Source organism: Dioscorea cayenensis, chromosome 7, assembly GCF_009730915.1.
Source record: "Dioscorea cayenensis subsp. rotundata cultivar TDr96_F1 chromosome 7, TDr96_F1_v2_PseudoChromosome.rev07_lg8_w22 25.fasta, whole genome shotgun sequence".
Taxonomy (NCBI): domain Eukaryota; kingdom Viridiplantae; phylum Streptophyta; class Magnoliopsida; order Dioscoreales; family Dioscoreaceae; genus Dioscorea; species Dioscorea cayenensis.
The window spans coordinates 26413475-26427874 of record NC_052477.1 but is presented as its reverse complement, the minus strand read 5'-3'; positions in this window follow the sequence as shown (position 1 = coordinate 26427874).

Genomic DNA, 14400 nt, shown 5'->3' with positions numbered 1-14400 from the left:
AACATAATGACAATCAACATCCATATGCTTGGTATGCTCATAGAATATTAGATTGTTTGCAATGAAGATGGCGGTCTGATTATCACACAACATCTGCATAAGTATCGTAATGAGGAATCCTAACTCAGATAGAAGAGTCTGTACCCAAACCATCTCATAAGCTGCTTTTGCCATTGATCTATACTCTGTTTCGGCATTCAATCTTGAAACCACATTTTGCATCTTGCTTCTCCAAGTAACCGATTTTCCACCGATATATGTACAGAAATCTGAAGTAGACTTTCTATCTCCTCTACCGCTAGCATAACAAGAGTCAAAATAGGTTGCAATGTCTAGGTGGCCATGATTCTTATACAGAAGATCTTTGTCGGGAGTTCCTTTAACATATGCAAGAACTCTCAAAGCACCCTGCCAGTGAAATTCTTGTGGCTCATGCATAAACTGACTCAAGAGTCCAATTGCGTAAGATATATCAGGATGAGTAACTGTTAGATAAATGAGCTTGCCAATCAGATGTTTGTTTTTACCGAGATCTTTGAGAGATATCTCCTATAAGGATGGTGATTGCTCAATAAGTGTACTCGCTGATTTACAACCTAATAAACCAGTCTTCTTAAGTAAGTCCAATACATACTTCCGCTATGAGAGCGTCATCTTTCCTTTGGTAAATGCAAATTCAATACCAAGGAAATATCTGAGGCATCCCATGTCTCATGTAATGAAATGCTTTATTAAATGCTCCTTAGTTCTCTGAATGCCCTAATGATAGCTACTCATCAACGAGATGTCATCAACATATACAGTATGTACAACACATCCAGATGAAGTGTTCTTATAGAACACAGAGTGATCCACATTGTACCTATGAAAACCATTTGCAATTACAATTACCCTAAACTTTCAAACCACGCACGAGAACTCCGTTTCAGACTATAGATCACTTTCTTGAGCTGGCAAACTAGATTCTCCCCCTAAGCAACATACCCCAAAGGTTGCTCCATAAATACTTTCTCAACTAAATCTCCATAGAGAAAAGTATTCTTTATATCGAGTAGACAGAGTACCCATGATCGATTCATAGCTACTGACAGTAGGATGCGAATGGAATTCATATGAACAACCAATAAAAAATTCTTAGCATAATCGACAATATAAGTCTGAGTAAAACCACGGGCCACCAACTGGGTTTTGTAATAATCAACTCTACCACCGGTTTTGTGCTTGACAGAGAAGACCCATAGACAAGTGATGATGATGGCATCAGCAAGGCGAGGCACGAGCTCCCATGTACCACGAGATCTCAAGGCTTCCATTTACTCATTGGCATCTATTATTGTGGAAACAGACATGTATCCTGGTAGTTCATGGGGATTGACTCAGCAGACAAGGAAAGAGCAAAGATGTAAAAGGACGGGTGACAATTATTATACGAAATAAAAAGTGAGATGGGATGTTTGGTACAAGAACGAATACTTTTGCGAAAGGCAATAGGAAGATCAAGAGACAGATCTGTATGGTCTGTGGAGATAACTGAAGGGGGCGGATCTGGAGGTGGTACATGTTGGAGGTGATGATAAACCTATCCAAAATGGCCATCATTTGGATCCATTGGAAGATGCATCATGCTAGGCATATGAATAGGATGAGTGATTGAAACAGGGACGGGAGAACAATATCAAACGACGTAGTCAATATATCGTGAGAACTTGAATGGTTGAGACTCAAAAAACATGACATCCATAGACACATAGTACTTTTGACTAGTCGGGTGGTACAAATGGTGCCCACATTGGGTGCGGGAATATCTAATGAAGATGCATTTAAGTGCACCCAGGCACAACTTATCCAAACCAGGAGTTAAATCCTGAATAAAGCCAACACAACAAAAAACACGAGGGGATAAAAAAAACAACTCAGTATTAGGTAGAAGACGACTTAGTGGGACCTCTCCCCCTAGGGGGTGAAGAAGGCATACAATTAATAAGATATATTGCATTTAAGATAGTATCTGATCACAAATACCAAGGGACATTATGCTCCACTAAGAGAGTTGGCGCAACATCTAAAATGTGACGATGCTTTCTTTCAGCAACCCTATTCTACTGATAGGTGTGTAGATAGGTGGTTTGATAAATAATTCCAAAGGACGTACATAAAGAATTTATAGTAGAAGATACAAATCCTAAAGCATTATCGGTGCAAAGACATTTGAGAATAGTGGAAAAATGATTTTGTACTTCCAAAATAAATTTTTTAAGGACATCAACAATAGACAGACTGTCTTTTAACAAATATACCCATGACATTTGGGAAAAATCATCAACAAAAACAACATAGTAATGATGATCGGAAATAGACGCGACTTTAGAAGGTACCCAAATATCATAATGAATTAGATCGAATGACGACCGACTAGACACTAGAGTAGAACGTTTAAAGGTAGCACGATGATGCTTACCCAACTGGCACGAATCACACTGAAATTACCTGACTCAAATCCAAGGCCAAGCCTCTTGAAGATGACTAATAAAAGGATGACCCAGTCTACAGTGCCATATGAGTAATGACTCGGTGTCCAAAATAGAAGCTGCCAAACCACGAGGAATATTATCACACACCAACATATACACACCGTTACCATGATTACACCCCAAACCAATCCCCCCTCCCCCCCCAATCAGCAGATCGTGAAAGTGTAGTGTAAAGGGAAAAAAGTCACACTACAATTTAACTATTTAATGATAGTAGAAACAGATAACAAGTTGACAAGAAATTCAGGTACGAAAAGAACATCACTTAGTCTAAGCTAAGAGGAAGCCTGCATAACTCCCTCTCAGGACACTAAGCATGATAGTCCGTCAGTAATTGCCACAAAATGAAAAATAGACGGAGAAAGATTTTAGGAAAAAGATTTTGTACTTGTCATGTGAGGGGAGGACCCTGAGTCAATAATCCAGGAACTTTCCTTAGAAGCAAGAAGGCATTACTTGAGGAAATAGGAGAAGAGACATTGCATGAGAAACTATGCCTTGTAATTACTGGAACCACGCAAAGTCAGCCTGAAAGATAGTGATTAACTGTTTAGCACCAAAAGTGGGTGACGGATTGGCCATCTCTGAAATAGCATTGGCCACTACTGGGTGACCATGTTTATCCCAACAACGATCCTCAGTATGGAACATCCTTCGACAAAAGATACACACAAACCTACCCCGAGAATCACCACGGCTAGCTTATTGACTACCACGAGAGGGGCCTTTACCACGCCCATGAGATGCAAACATGATGATGAAGAGAAATCCTTCAGCAACGAGACAAGGGCATCACTAGTGAGGGTTGAAGAACATCACCAAGTGCCCATAGAACAACGGGAACTATGAGATATGGGCGACGACTAGTGGTAGGACTAGTGGTAGAGATGGCGGTGGCGGGTTGAAGGCTAGGGTTTGGAGTGGCGGCTGTGGCGACTAGGGTTTTACCCAATGCTTTGGTACCATGTGAGAATAGGAAAAATAGTTTCTATATCAATTAGGAAAACAGTACAAGAGCCTATATAGAGAAATATTAGGGTTTTATGGCATGGGCTCAAGATAGCCCATTAATTAATCTAAACTCTAACAAAACCAAATCCAAAGCACAAAAAATCCCTCACGTGATAACATGTGAGGGATTCATGAATTCACATGTGAAAAGTAAGGATAGCTCACATTTTCATATCCTTAGGACGGGCATAGATGTGTGGTATGGCGGATGGGCGGAGGTGGTGAGAGGACATGGGATGGCAAGGGTGGCGTTGGCGAAGGCAGTAGAGGGGATGAGGGATAGGGGGAAGGAGTAAGTGATCAGGGTGATGTCGGTGCCATAGGTGGAGTAGTCATAGCGGAGACGTTGGTGGAGACCAGGAGAGTAGTGGTGGTGGTGGTGTTGCAGAAGGAGTGCGCCGGGAGATGGCGGCGCAAGGGGATGCAGCTCTTGAAGTCGCTTAAGGAGAGTGGATGACTGGATTTGCCTAGGGAGTTTTGATTTGATGGTTGGATTTGTAGACCGGGGTTTCGAGGGGTAATGGATTTGCTTCGCTAATTAATGATTAATTTAAAAATAAAATGTATGTATATATATATATATAATAATTTTGTATGTTTGGTTGCTGAACTTGGAGGGGTTTTTGGGGTGTTAATGGATTTGCTTTTCTAATTAGTGATTAATTTAAAAATAAAATGTGTATATATATAAATATATAATTTTCTATGTTTGTGTTTGGTAGCTGAATTTGGAATTTTCTATAAAAATGGTGTTAATACTAAAGGATAATATTCCAACAAAAAAAAACTAAATGATAATAATTAAAAAAATTAATAGGGTTACTAACAAACTATATTTTTGAAAACATTATTATTAGAATAAGTTAATAACTATAATAATAAGTTAGTAATAAAAATAAATCTCAATAGAAATGATCATTTTTTGTTGTTATAACAAATTAATAAATATAAAAATAATTTAATTATAAACAATAATATAGTTAATAATAAATTGCAATGATAAAAAAATATTGTCAAAGTAATAATAATTTCAAAAAAATAAATACTAAAGCTAATATTTAATAAATATTTAATAATTAGTATATCATAACAAATTGATATATCATAAATTATGGGAGTAATCTTACCTTGAGCAACCAAACCCCCAAAATACATCAAACTAAACATGTGATTTTCAATTCTAGATTTACACATGCTTCCAAACAAATATTAAATCTTATAATACAGTAATTCTAGTTACATCCAACCAAACACAAGATTTGATTACACTGTATTTTGAAAACCAAGTATTTTCAGTTACAATATAACTGGAAATCTACTCTATTTAGAATTACATCCAACCAAACACCACCTAAGAGTATATCAAAGGCAAAATTCTACAAATAATAGCCAACTTAGTGGGGAGAAGTCCGGGCTGAAAAGATCATCATCATTGTGATAAGTCACTATATTGGAAATCTCTGGTGCTATATCTTCTTGTTCTTGTTCAAATATCATCTTTCCATATTTGATATTATTGCTTAGAATTGACTTGGTTGGCGTGCCAACTTTATCTTGTATACTGACCAGTCCTCACACTAAACGAACATCACTATTGTGCTTCATCCTTGATATACCACAAGATAACCTGTCCATGAAATATGTCTTACATTTTTTCATCTGCTTGTCAAAATAACACTCTTTCAGTATTGGTCGTCTTATTGTTTTTTAAAACTAACATTTCAGAATTTTCAGAAATGATCATTACATATTTAATATGATATTATAATTTCAACCAAATTCAATTTCACAACAGTTCCATATATGAATCAGAAATCAACTTCTATTGCATAGGAATACTTGGAATATGTGGATGGAAATTCTAAAAATGCAAAATATAGGCTAACCTGTTAAGTATTATCCATGTTGCATGTAGTTTCTTGGCCATTTCAACAGCAACAACTTTTGCTGAAGATCCTGACACCGCTGTTTTGTCAAAAGCAATTTGACATGAGCAAGCAATGAAGTAACAAGATAAAAATTACACTCATGGTAGAAATTGGACTTCTAAATAGCCTAAAATTCAATATTTAGCTTGGCCAGCACACACGATGTATTAAGCATAAGATTAATAGAAGATAGATGAAAGAATTATCTTCTATTGAACAATAACCCTTTAGGTCTACATATAGGCAACCAATAATACAAGTATACCTCATATATGTATATATATATACATCTGATATACATACAAGTATGCATACACATCTAACATCCCCCCTCAAACTTTAAGGTGGATCATGCATCTTGAGTTTAGATAACATGAATAGATGTTGATCATGCGTTGGTGCCTTATTGAATAAATTAGCCACTTGGATCTCTGAAGAAAGATAGTGAAGTGACACAATCTGAGCACTAACATGGCATCGGGTAAAGTGTGTATCCACACCAATGTGTTTGGTTAACTCATGCTTGACAGGATCTATAGAAATCTAAAGGGCCCCAGTACTATCACACTGAATAGGAATAGGAAAAGTGATTAGTATATTAAAATCTTACAAAATCAAACGAAGCCAAAGAACCTACTGAACGGTAGAAGCCAAAACATGAACCTCAGCCTCAGTACTACACTTGGCAACAATGTGTTGTTTCTTGGTCTTCCAAACAACAAGAGAAGACCCAAGAAAGATATAGTAACCAGTGACAGAAACCCGATCATCAAGAGAACTAGCCTAAGTAGTGTCATAATAGGCTTGTAGCTGAAGAGTAGACTGGTATAGGTAGAACAAACCATGCGATGCGGTGTCATGAAGATATCACAACACTCCGAGAAGATGAGCATAATGAACAAATGTGGGGACTGTAACAAACTGACTGAGAATGTGAATATCATGAGAAATGTTAGGACGTGTGACTGCCAAGTATACCAAATTGCCAACCAGATGTCGATACTGAGAAGGATCCGATAAAGGATCCCATCAAAAGCATGAAGCTGTAAATGAAGCTTTATTGGTGTAGTAGCAGTACGAGTGTCTGTTACACAAGAATGAGTAAGGAGATCTAGAGTGTAACGCTACTAAGAGAGATAATAGCCATCAAAATTGTAGGAGATCTCTATACCAAGGAAGTAACGAAGCGGGCCTAGATCAGTCATCAAGAAGGTCTCATATAGTTTGTGCTTCACAAAGGTAATGTGAGCAAAATCATCAACAGTAAGGATCATGTCATCCACATACAGAAGAAGAATGGTCCGACCTCGAGGAGAAGAATGTACGAAGACTACCATAATATGTATGCTCAAAGTAAAACCTCCAGCCTCAACAACTGTACCAAATCTCTCAAACCAGCCACGTGGAGCCTATTAGAGACCATAGAGAGCACGACGAATATAACAAACAGACCCTTGAGGTACTTGAAGGCCAGGAGAAGAGGTATATCAACCTTCTTCTTCAAGTCCCCATAAAGAAACACATTCTTTAAATCACGTTTATGAAGGATCCACCCATGAACAGCTGCAACAGTAACTAATGTGTGCACAGTATGCATATGGACTACTGGGTAAAAGTTTCCTTATAGTTACGACCATACTCTCACTGAAAACCACGAGCAACAAGATGTGCTTTATAGAACTTGAGAAATCCATCAGAATGGATCATCCTTCAATAGATCCAACTGCATGAAATGGGAGTAGCATGAGTAGGTAGAGGATAAAAAAGTCACGAAAACCCTGAGAAGTGTACTCACCGCTAGAGTCAAACTGAAAGATCTTGATAGAAGCGGCAAATTAAGTGTGAACCATAGCAATAAAAGAGTGATTTATGGACAATAACTGACTATAATGATGTATAAAATAAATCCAAGTGAAGCGAGTGTAGTCATCAATAAAAAGAACATAATAACGATTACCACCTTTAGAGGCAAAGGGAGAGGGACCCAAAACATTAGAATAAATAAGCTCAAATGGGGCAACAATCTTAAACACACTCAGAGGATAAGGATGCTGTAGCTATTTACCGAGCTTACAACAAGAAAAACTATATCTGAGGAAAGAGAGATAGCTCCTAAGACACTAATATGAACCAGAGATAATATGCTAGTAGGACACAAATGACCAAGACGATGATGCTACATATGATGAGACAAAACTGCAGCATGACATTGATAAACGGGTCCAATGGAATATGGAAGATGAAGGTAATCCAACATATAAACTTTACTATAGTGGCAGCCAGCTCCAATCATTATCCCACTATGATCCTGCACCTAACACAAGGTACAATAAAAATAACCTGACAATCATAATCCGTAAGCTGACTAACAAACATAAGGTTTATGAATATACGGGGAACATGGGAGACAGACAAAACTAAGAAAGAACCGGATGAAAGATGTCTAGTAGAGAAGACAGGAAGAAGTGTGCAATCAGCAGTGCAAACACGGGTTATATATAAAGGTGGACGGGATTGGTGAAGATTGCTGGGGCGGCGCGCGTGGGCGGCGGGCGGGTCGGGCGCTGCGGGCGAGGCGCTGCGGCGGCGCGCGGGCCGGTCGCAGCTGCGAGGCGCGGGCTGGGACGCTGCGGGCGGCGCGGGCGGCTGGCGCTGCAGGGCGGCGCCGGGACCGGTCGCTAGCCGGGACGGCACGCTGACGGGCGCGGCGGCGCGGGCGGGTCGGGCGTGCGCGGGCGAGGCGCGCGCGGGCGGCGGCGGCGGTGTCGCACGCAGCGCGCGGCCGCCGAGGGCGGCGCGGATCGAGACAAAGACGCTGCGATCGAGGGAGGCGGCGCTGAAAAAAATTAGGGTTTAGAAAAACCCTCTCGATACCATGTTAGGTTGAAAAGATTAAACAATTTTTTTCATTAACACAAAAACCTACAATGTACAAGGTATATATAGATACACGCTATATAAATAAGGTAGCTATACAAATATAGATATACAACTGTATACACAACTGTATTCCCTAACACCCCCCACAAACTCACGGGGGATCAAACATCGAGAGTTTGGACAAGAGAAAATCATGTTGTGCCCGTGTCTGAGATTTAGTAAACAGATCCGCAAGCTGACGCCCAGAAGGAACAAACTGGGGAGCCAGAATGCCTTTGTTGTACTGATCACGCAAGAAGAAAGCATCAACACCAATATGCTTGGAGAGGGAATGTTTGACAGGATTCAAAGTGATCTGAATGGCACCGGTGTTGTCACAATGTAGAGGAGTAGGAGCATGTGAGACAACACCAAGATCATGCAAAAGCCAACGCAACCAAACAATCTCCTCGAAGAGTAGCTATAGCGCCAAGCTCGCTCACAGCTAGACCGAAAACACCGGCTTGCTTTTTGGACTTCCAAGCAATGAGAGAAGAGCCCAAGAACAAAATGTAAGCCAAGAATGTAACGACGATCGACTGGATCACCAGCCCAAGTAGCATCGTATAAGAACGAAGCTCCGCAGAACTCGTGGCCGAGAGAAAAAGAAGGCCTCGAGACGGAGTCGCTCGAAGATAGCGCAAAAGCCTCAAAAGATGGGCATAGTGAACATAAGTAGGTGCACTAACAAACTGACTCAAAACATGTACAAAGATAAGCAATGTCCGGACGAGTGAGGGTAAGATAGACCGGACTCCCAACCAAGTGACGTATAGCGTGTCTGGATCGATAAGGGAGTCCCCTCATCAAGACGCAAATCAAGATGTAGCTCCATAGGAGTGGTTACAAAGACAAGAGTCGAGAGAGCCGCCTGCAGCGAGGATATCGATGTGTAACGCCGACAACCGAAAACCAAGAGAAGTAGAAGTGACCTCAATGCCCAAAAAAATAGCTCAATCGACCAAGATCGACCATCCGAAATGTTGCTCGGCTGCGATGTTTGACAAAAATCCACATGAGCAGATCATCACCAAGTGATGATCATATCATCCACATAAAAGTAACAACAAAAGTCCCACCACGAGAGGAAGAGTGCACAAACAAAGCGGGATCATGCGGACTAGGCCGAAAACCAAAGAAGAACTACAGAGAATCAACGCCAAACCAGGGCCCGAGGAGCCTGCTTTGAGACCATAGAGAGCCTTCCAAGGCGACAAAACCAAAACCGAAGAAGAAGAAAAACCGTGGGGAGGAAGCATGTAAACCTCCCTCGCTGAAGATCCCTCGTGAAGAAAAGCATTCTTCACATCAAGTCGAAAGAGGGACCATCGTCGAATAGCGCCTACAAAGAATGAGAGCTCGAATGGTAGTCATATGAGCGACGGGAGCAAAAGTCTCATCATAATCTCGCCCCTCGCCTCCCCGCCGAAAACCACGAGCCACAAGGCGAGCCTTGTACCGCCTACGTAACCGCCAGAGCGAAGTCTTGACTTTATAGACCCACTTGCGTGTAATGGGGAACAAAGATCGGAGGAAGGACAACCAAATCCCATGTAGAGGTGCGCCCGAGCGCCCAACTCAGCAGCATATAGCAGCTTTGCCACTGTGTATTTTCGACACTTTCTCAGTAAGAAGATGGCTCTGAGGGCCATTGAGGGAGAAATAGGTAGGTCAAGAAGCCGAGAGGCAAGATTAAGGCGATCGATGGGATGACGATCACTGAAGAGGATAGCGACGCGTAGGGGGATCATCCGCAGGAACACATCGAGGAAACCGCTGGCGCCTGGGGTGACCGCTCAGAAGAGGAGGAGCGGGAATAGAAACATGGATGGAGGGTCAACAACAACGGTGAAACAGATGGAGGAGATACAGGTGGAGGTGGGGACAGAGGAGGTGGTGAGGACACAATGAGAAACTGAACATCGGTCGATGTAGTAGAGGAGTGAGAAGAAGAGGAAGGGAAAGGAACAAAGAAAGGACGATCCTCAACAAAAGAGACATCACGCGAGATACGGAGGCAACGTGTAACAGGTTCATAACACCGATAGCCTTTGTGCTCAGGACTATAACCAAGGAAGACACAAGGAACAGATCGAAAGCGTAAAAGTTTAGTCCGCCTCGAGGCATAAGGAGGACATAACACAAACAACCAAACACACGAAGATGAGAATAACGTGGTGGGTCGGAGAAAAAACATTCCCTCGACTACAACCTCAAGAAAAGGAAGAGGGTTGAAGATTGATGAGGTAAAATGCAAGTAGAGAGACATCTCACCCTCAAAAAGTGAGGGGGAACATGGGAGGCAATGAGAAGAGTCCGAGCGGTTTCAAGAATACGACGATAGTTTCTTTCAGCAGGCCATTCTCGAGCATGGGCACCGTGACAAGAGAGTCGAGGAAGAGTGCCGTGGGAGGCAAGAACCTCACGAAACTCATGAGAAAGATATTCCTCCCGAATCGGAACGGAAAGTACGAATGGTGGCGTAAAAATTGGGCACGCACTATATTAGAGAAATCAATATAAACCTTTAAAAAAACTCGTAACGAGAATGCATAAAATAAATCCAAGTGTAACGAGAGAAATCATCAACAAAAAAATAACATAATAACGATGTCCACCTTTTGAAACAAACGGGCAGACCCCAAACATCCGAATGAACTAATTCAAACGGAGACCTGCACTCTAGACACACTGGAAAGGATACGGGAGTTGTAGCTGCTTTGCAAGCTTACAACCCGAACAAGAATGAGAATTATCAACTAAAAACACGCACCTAAAAAGCCTTGATGAATAAGAAAAGATGTATTTGAGAACCACTAGGATGGCTAAGCCGATGATGCCACCGATGGAAACGAATCAAAGAGAAAAACAATAAATAGAGGTCACTGGAATGTAGAAGAGGATGGAAGAAGAAGATGATCGAGCACATACACCCCACTATGGCGATGGCCAGCCCAATGAGGGTCCTTGTAAGACGATCCTGCACACGATAACCAAACTCATCAAAAATAACAAGATAGCCAAGAGAAGCGAGTTGGCTAGCGTAAAATAAGGTTCATGGAGAGTCAGGTACAAAGGCAACATCGGGAATATGAAAAATGAGTGGTGTGTAGGAGGCCACGACTAGGATCAGAAGTGTCGTGCCATTAGCAATAATGACACGAAGATCGGAAGAAAAAAGGATGAAGAGAGTGAAGGTGGGTAGCATCATAGGTCATATGAAAAGAAGCTCCGCAGTCAAGTAACCAAGAGGATGAAGAAATACCAGAGAGGGCAGAGGCGACCGATGGGTGAGTGGAGACGCCGGAGGCATCCCTCGAGTGAGTATCGGGGTCAAGAAGGAGATATCCGACTCGGAAAGTCAGCCGATAAGTTGCCGAAACCGCCGCCAGACACGGACCACTTTGAGTAGGTGAGGATGGGGTGGGGGTCAGCGTCACGGGCCGCTCATCTCGAGCCCGCTGAAGCTTGCGACACTCAAGCACGAATATGGCCGTGGAGCATGGCAAGAATGACACCGAATCGACTGCCGAGGAGGTGCACTAGAAACCGGTCCCTGAGACTGAGATAGAGGACGGACAGAGCGCTAAGACCAGGAGACGGCATCAAAGGAGCAACGACTCGAGATCGGGTGCCGCTGGGGAGCAAAGAAGAACAGAGTGAGGAGCAGCAGTGGTGGAACCACATCTAAGGACCAAGACGAGTCTCCCTCAGCAAGCACATATGCCGTAGTATCACTAGCGCATCGGAGATGTAACCCGGTAGTAGCCGAGCCCGAACGGCCTCGAACTCGTAGGCGAAGACGCATGAGAAACTCATAAGTACGAAGATAATCACGATCCTGAGCAATGGCAAGACACTTGGCACAGGTCGGAGAAGGAGAGGGTGTCATCTCATCACACTGACGCCATAAATCACTGAGCACGGCAAAGAAATCCGAGACAGACGTCTCACGCTGATAGGTAGATGTGAGAGTCTGTAGCAAGGAGTAGCGCAACGCCTGACTGGAAGGAAGATAGAGTGCGCGCAGATGATCCCAAATCGCCTTGGCTGTAGAAAGATCACAAACAGCCAAGCGAATAGGAAGCTCACAGGACTGACAGATGATAGCAATGGTACGAGCATCATCCTCAGTCCACTTGAGCAAGTCAGTAGACGTGGAAGAGGACGCGCTGATAACTGTAGACGAAGAAGAGCCAGAAGAGGCGGCACTAGAAGAAACTGGAGGCGGACGGGTACCATCAACATGACCCCAAAGATTAAGTCCGCGAAGAAGCACACGTAAAGTGGACGACCATGCTTTATAATTCTTGCCATTGAGCATAACATCCGCCTTTTGCAGATAAGAAACCTGAGCAGAGGCCATGGAAAACACACCGCGGGCTGAGGGCGGCGCGGTGCGCTGGCCAACGGCAACACGGGCGCGCGCGAGGGCCGAGGACGGCGCAGGCGGCGCGGGGGCGCGCTGGGACGCGCGCGGGGGCCGAGGACGGCGCGGGGGCGCGCTGGGGCCGAGGACGGCGCTGCAGCGCGCTGGGCGCAAGACGGCGCGCGCTACGGCGGGACGCGCCACGGGCGGCGCTGCTGGACGGCCGGGTCGCGCTGCGGGCGAGGCGCTGCTGGGGAGGCGCTAGCCGGGCGGCGCGCAGGGCGGGCGGCGTCTGGGCGGCGCGGTGAGGCGCGCGCGGGCGGCGCGCTGGGCCGGTCGCGCGACGGCGAGGGCGCTGGGCGGCGCGGCGGGCGGCGCTGGCCGGGTCGCGACTGGACGCGCGCGTGGGCGGCGGGCGGCTGGGCGCGCGCGGCGAGGCGCGCGTGGGCGGCGCGTGGGCCGGGTCGCGACGCGGGCGGCGCGGCTGCCGAGGGCGGCGCGCGGATCGAGACAAAGACGCTGGGATCGAGGGAGGCAGGGCGCGGAAAAAAATTAGGGTTTAGAAAAAACCTCTCGATACCATGTTAGGGTTGAAAAGATTAAACAATTTTTTTCATTAACACAAAAACCTACAATGTACAAGGTATATATAGATACACGCTTATATAAATAAGGTAGCTATACAAATATAGATATACAGCTGTATACACAGCTGTATTCCCTAACAAAGATGAGTGACATCAAGGGTAATGTAAAGATAAGCATTAGAATTAAGAAGCCAAAGAAGAACCTGAGCTGAATGCGCATGTCAAGTAAAGGAGATAGAATCTGCACAGATGGAATTGCTGGAACTATCAGAACATCGCCAATAGCTGCTGATCCACAACAGACAGTAAAGCAGGAGATGGTGGAGCAGAGGAGGCTTGAATAGAATGAGCTTGGGAAGAATGAGGCAAGAGAAGAATAAGTGGAGCCGTTGAAGAAGCACCATGGGGAGTGATACGCAGAAGTCCATGCTGCTTCTTCCGGCAATCACGCTCGATGTGTGTTAATATGCCATAATAGTAACAAGTAATAGGCCATTTTGGCCGTAGAGAAGGTCAAGAGAAGACAGATGAAGGAGGCAGAGGATGAGTAGAGGAGGATGTGAAAGATATGGAGAGAATGTGAGGGACAACAAGAGCACTATTCCCCTTGTGAAAGTAGCCCCGAGATGGATCTCCTCAGCAAGAACATTGGCTAAGGACTCATCCAAAGAATAGGCAGACGAAGAATGAAGCAGCTGGGCCCAAGTCTGCTTAAACTTAAGGCAACGATGGGAGCATGATGAACTCATGAATACGATGAGTCTCATCACAGCGACAATGACGGGAGCAGGACTTAAAGTAGGTAAGTATCTATGCAACAAGTGCAGTATAGTATGGAGGTGTGAAAGCATCAATCTGATGCTATAGTGCACCGTACGAGCTATAGAACTTGTCAACGGAGTCCTCCCTCTACTGAAGACTACCAAGTGCCTGGTATAAGGTGTATAAATATGCCTAACTGGATCCATAGTAACGGTTCTCTAGTTATTTCCACATCGCACGAGCTGTGGGTAGATTCGCAATCTGGGTGTGGATCTCAAGAGTGACAGTCTAGC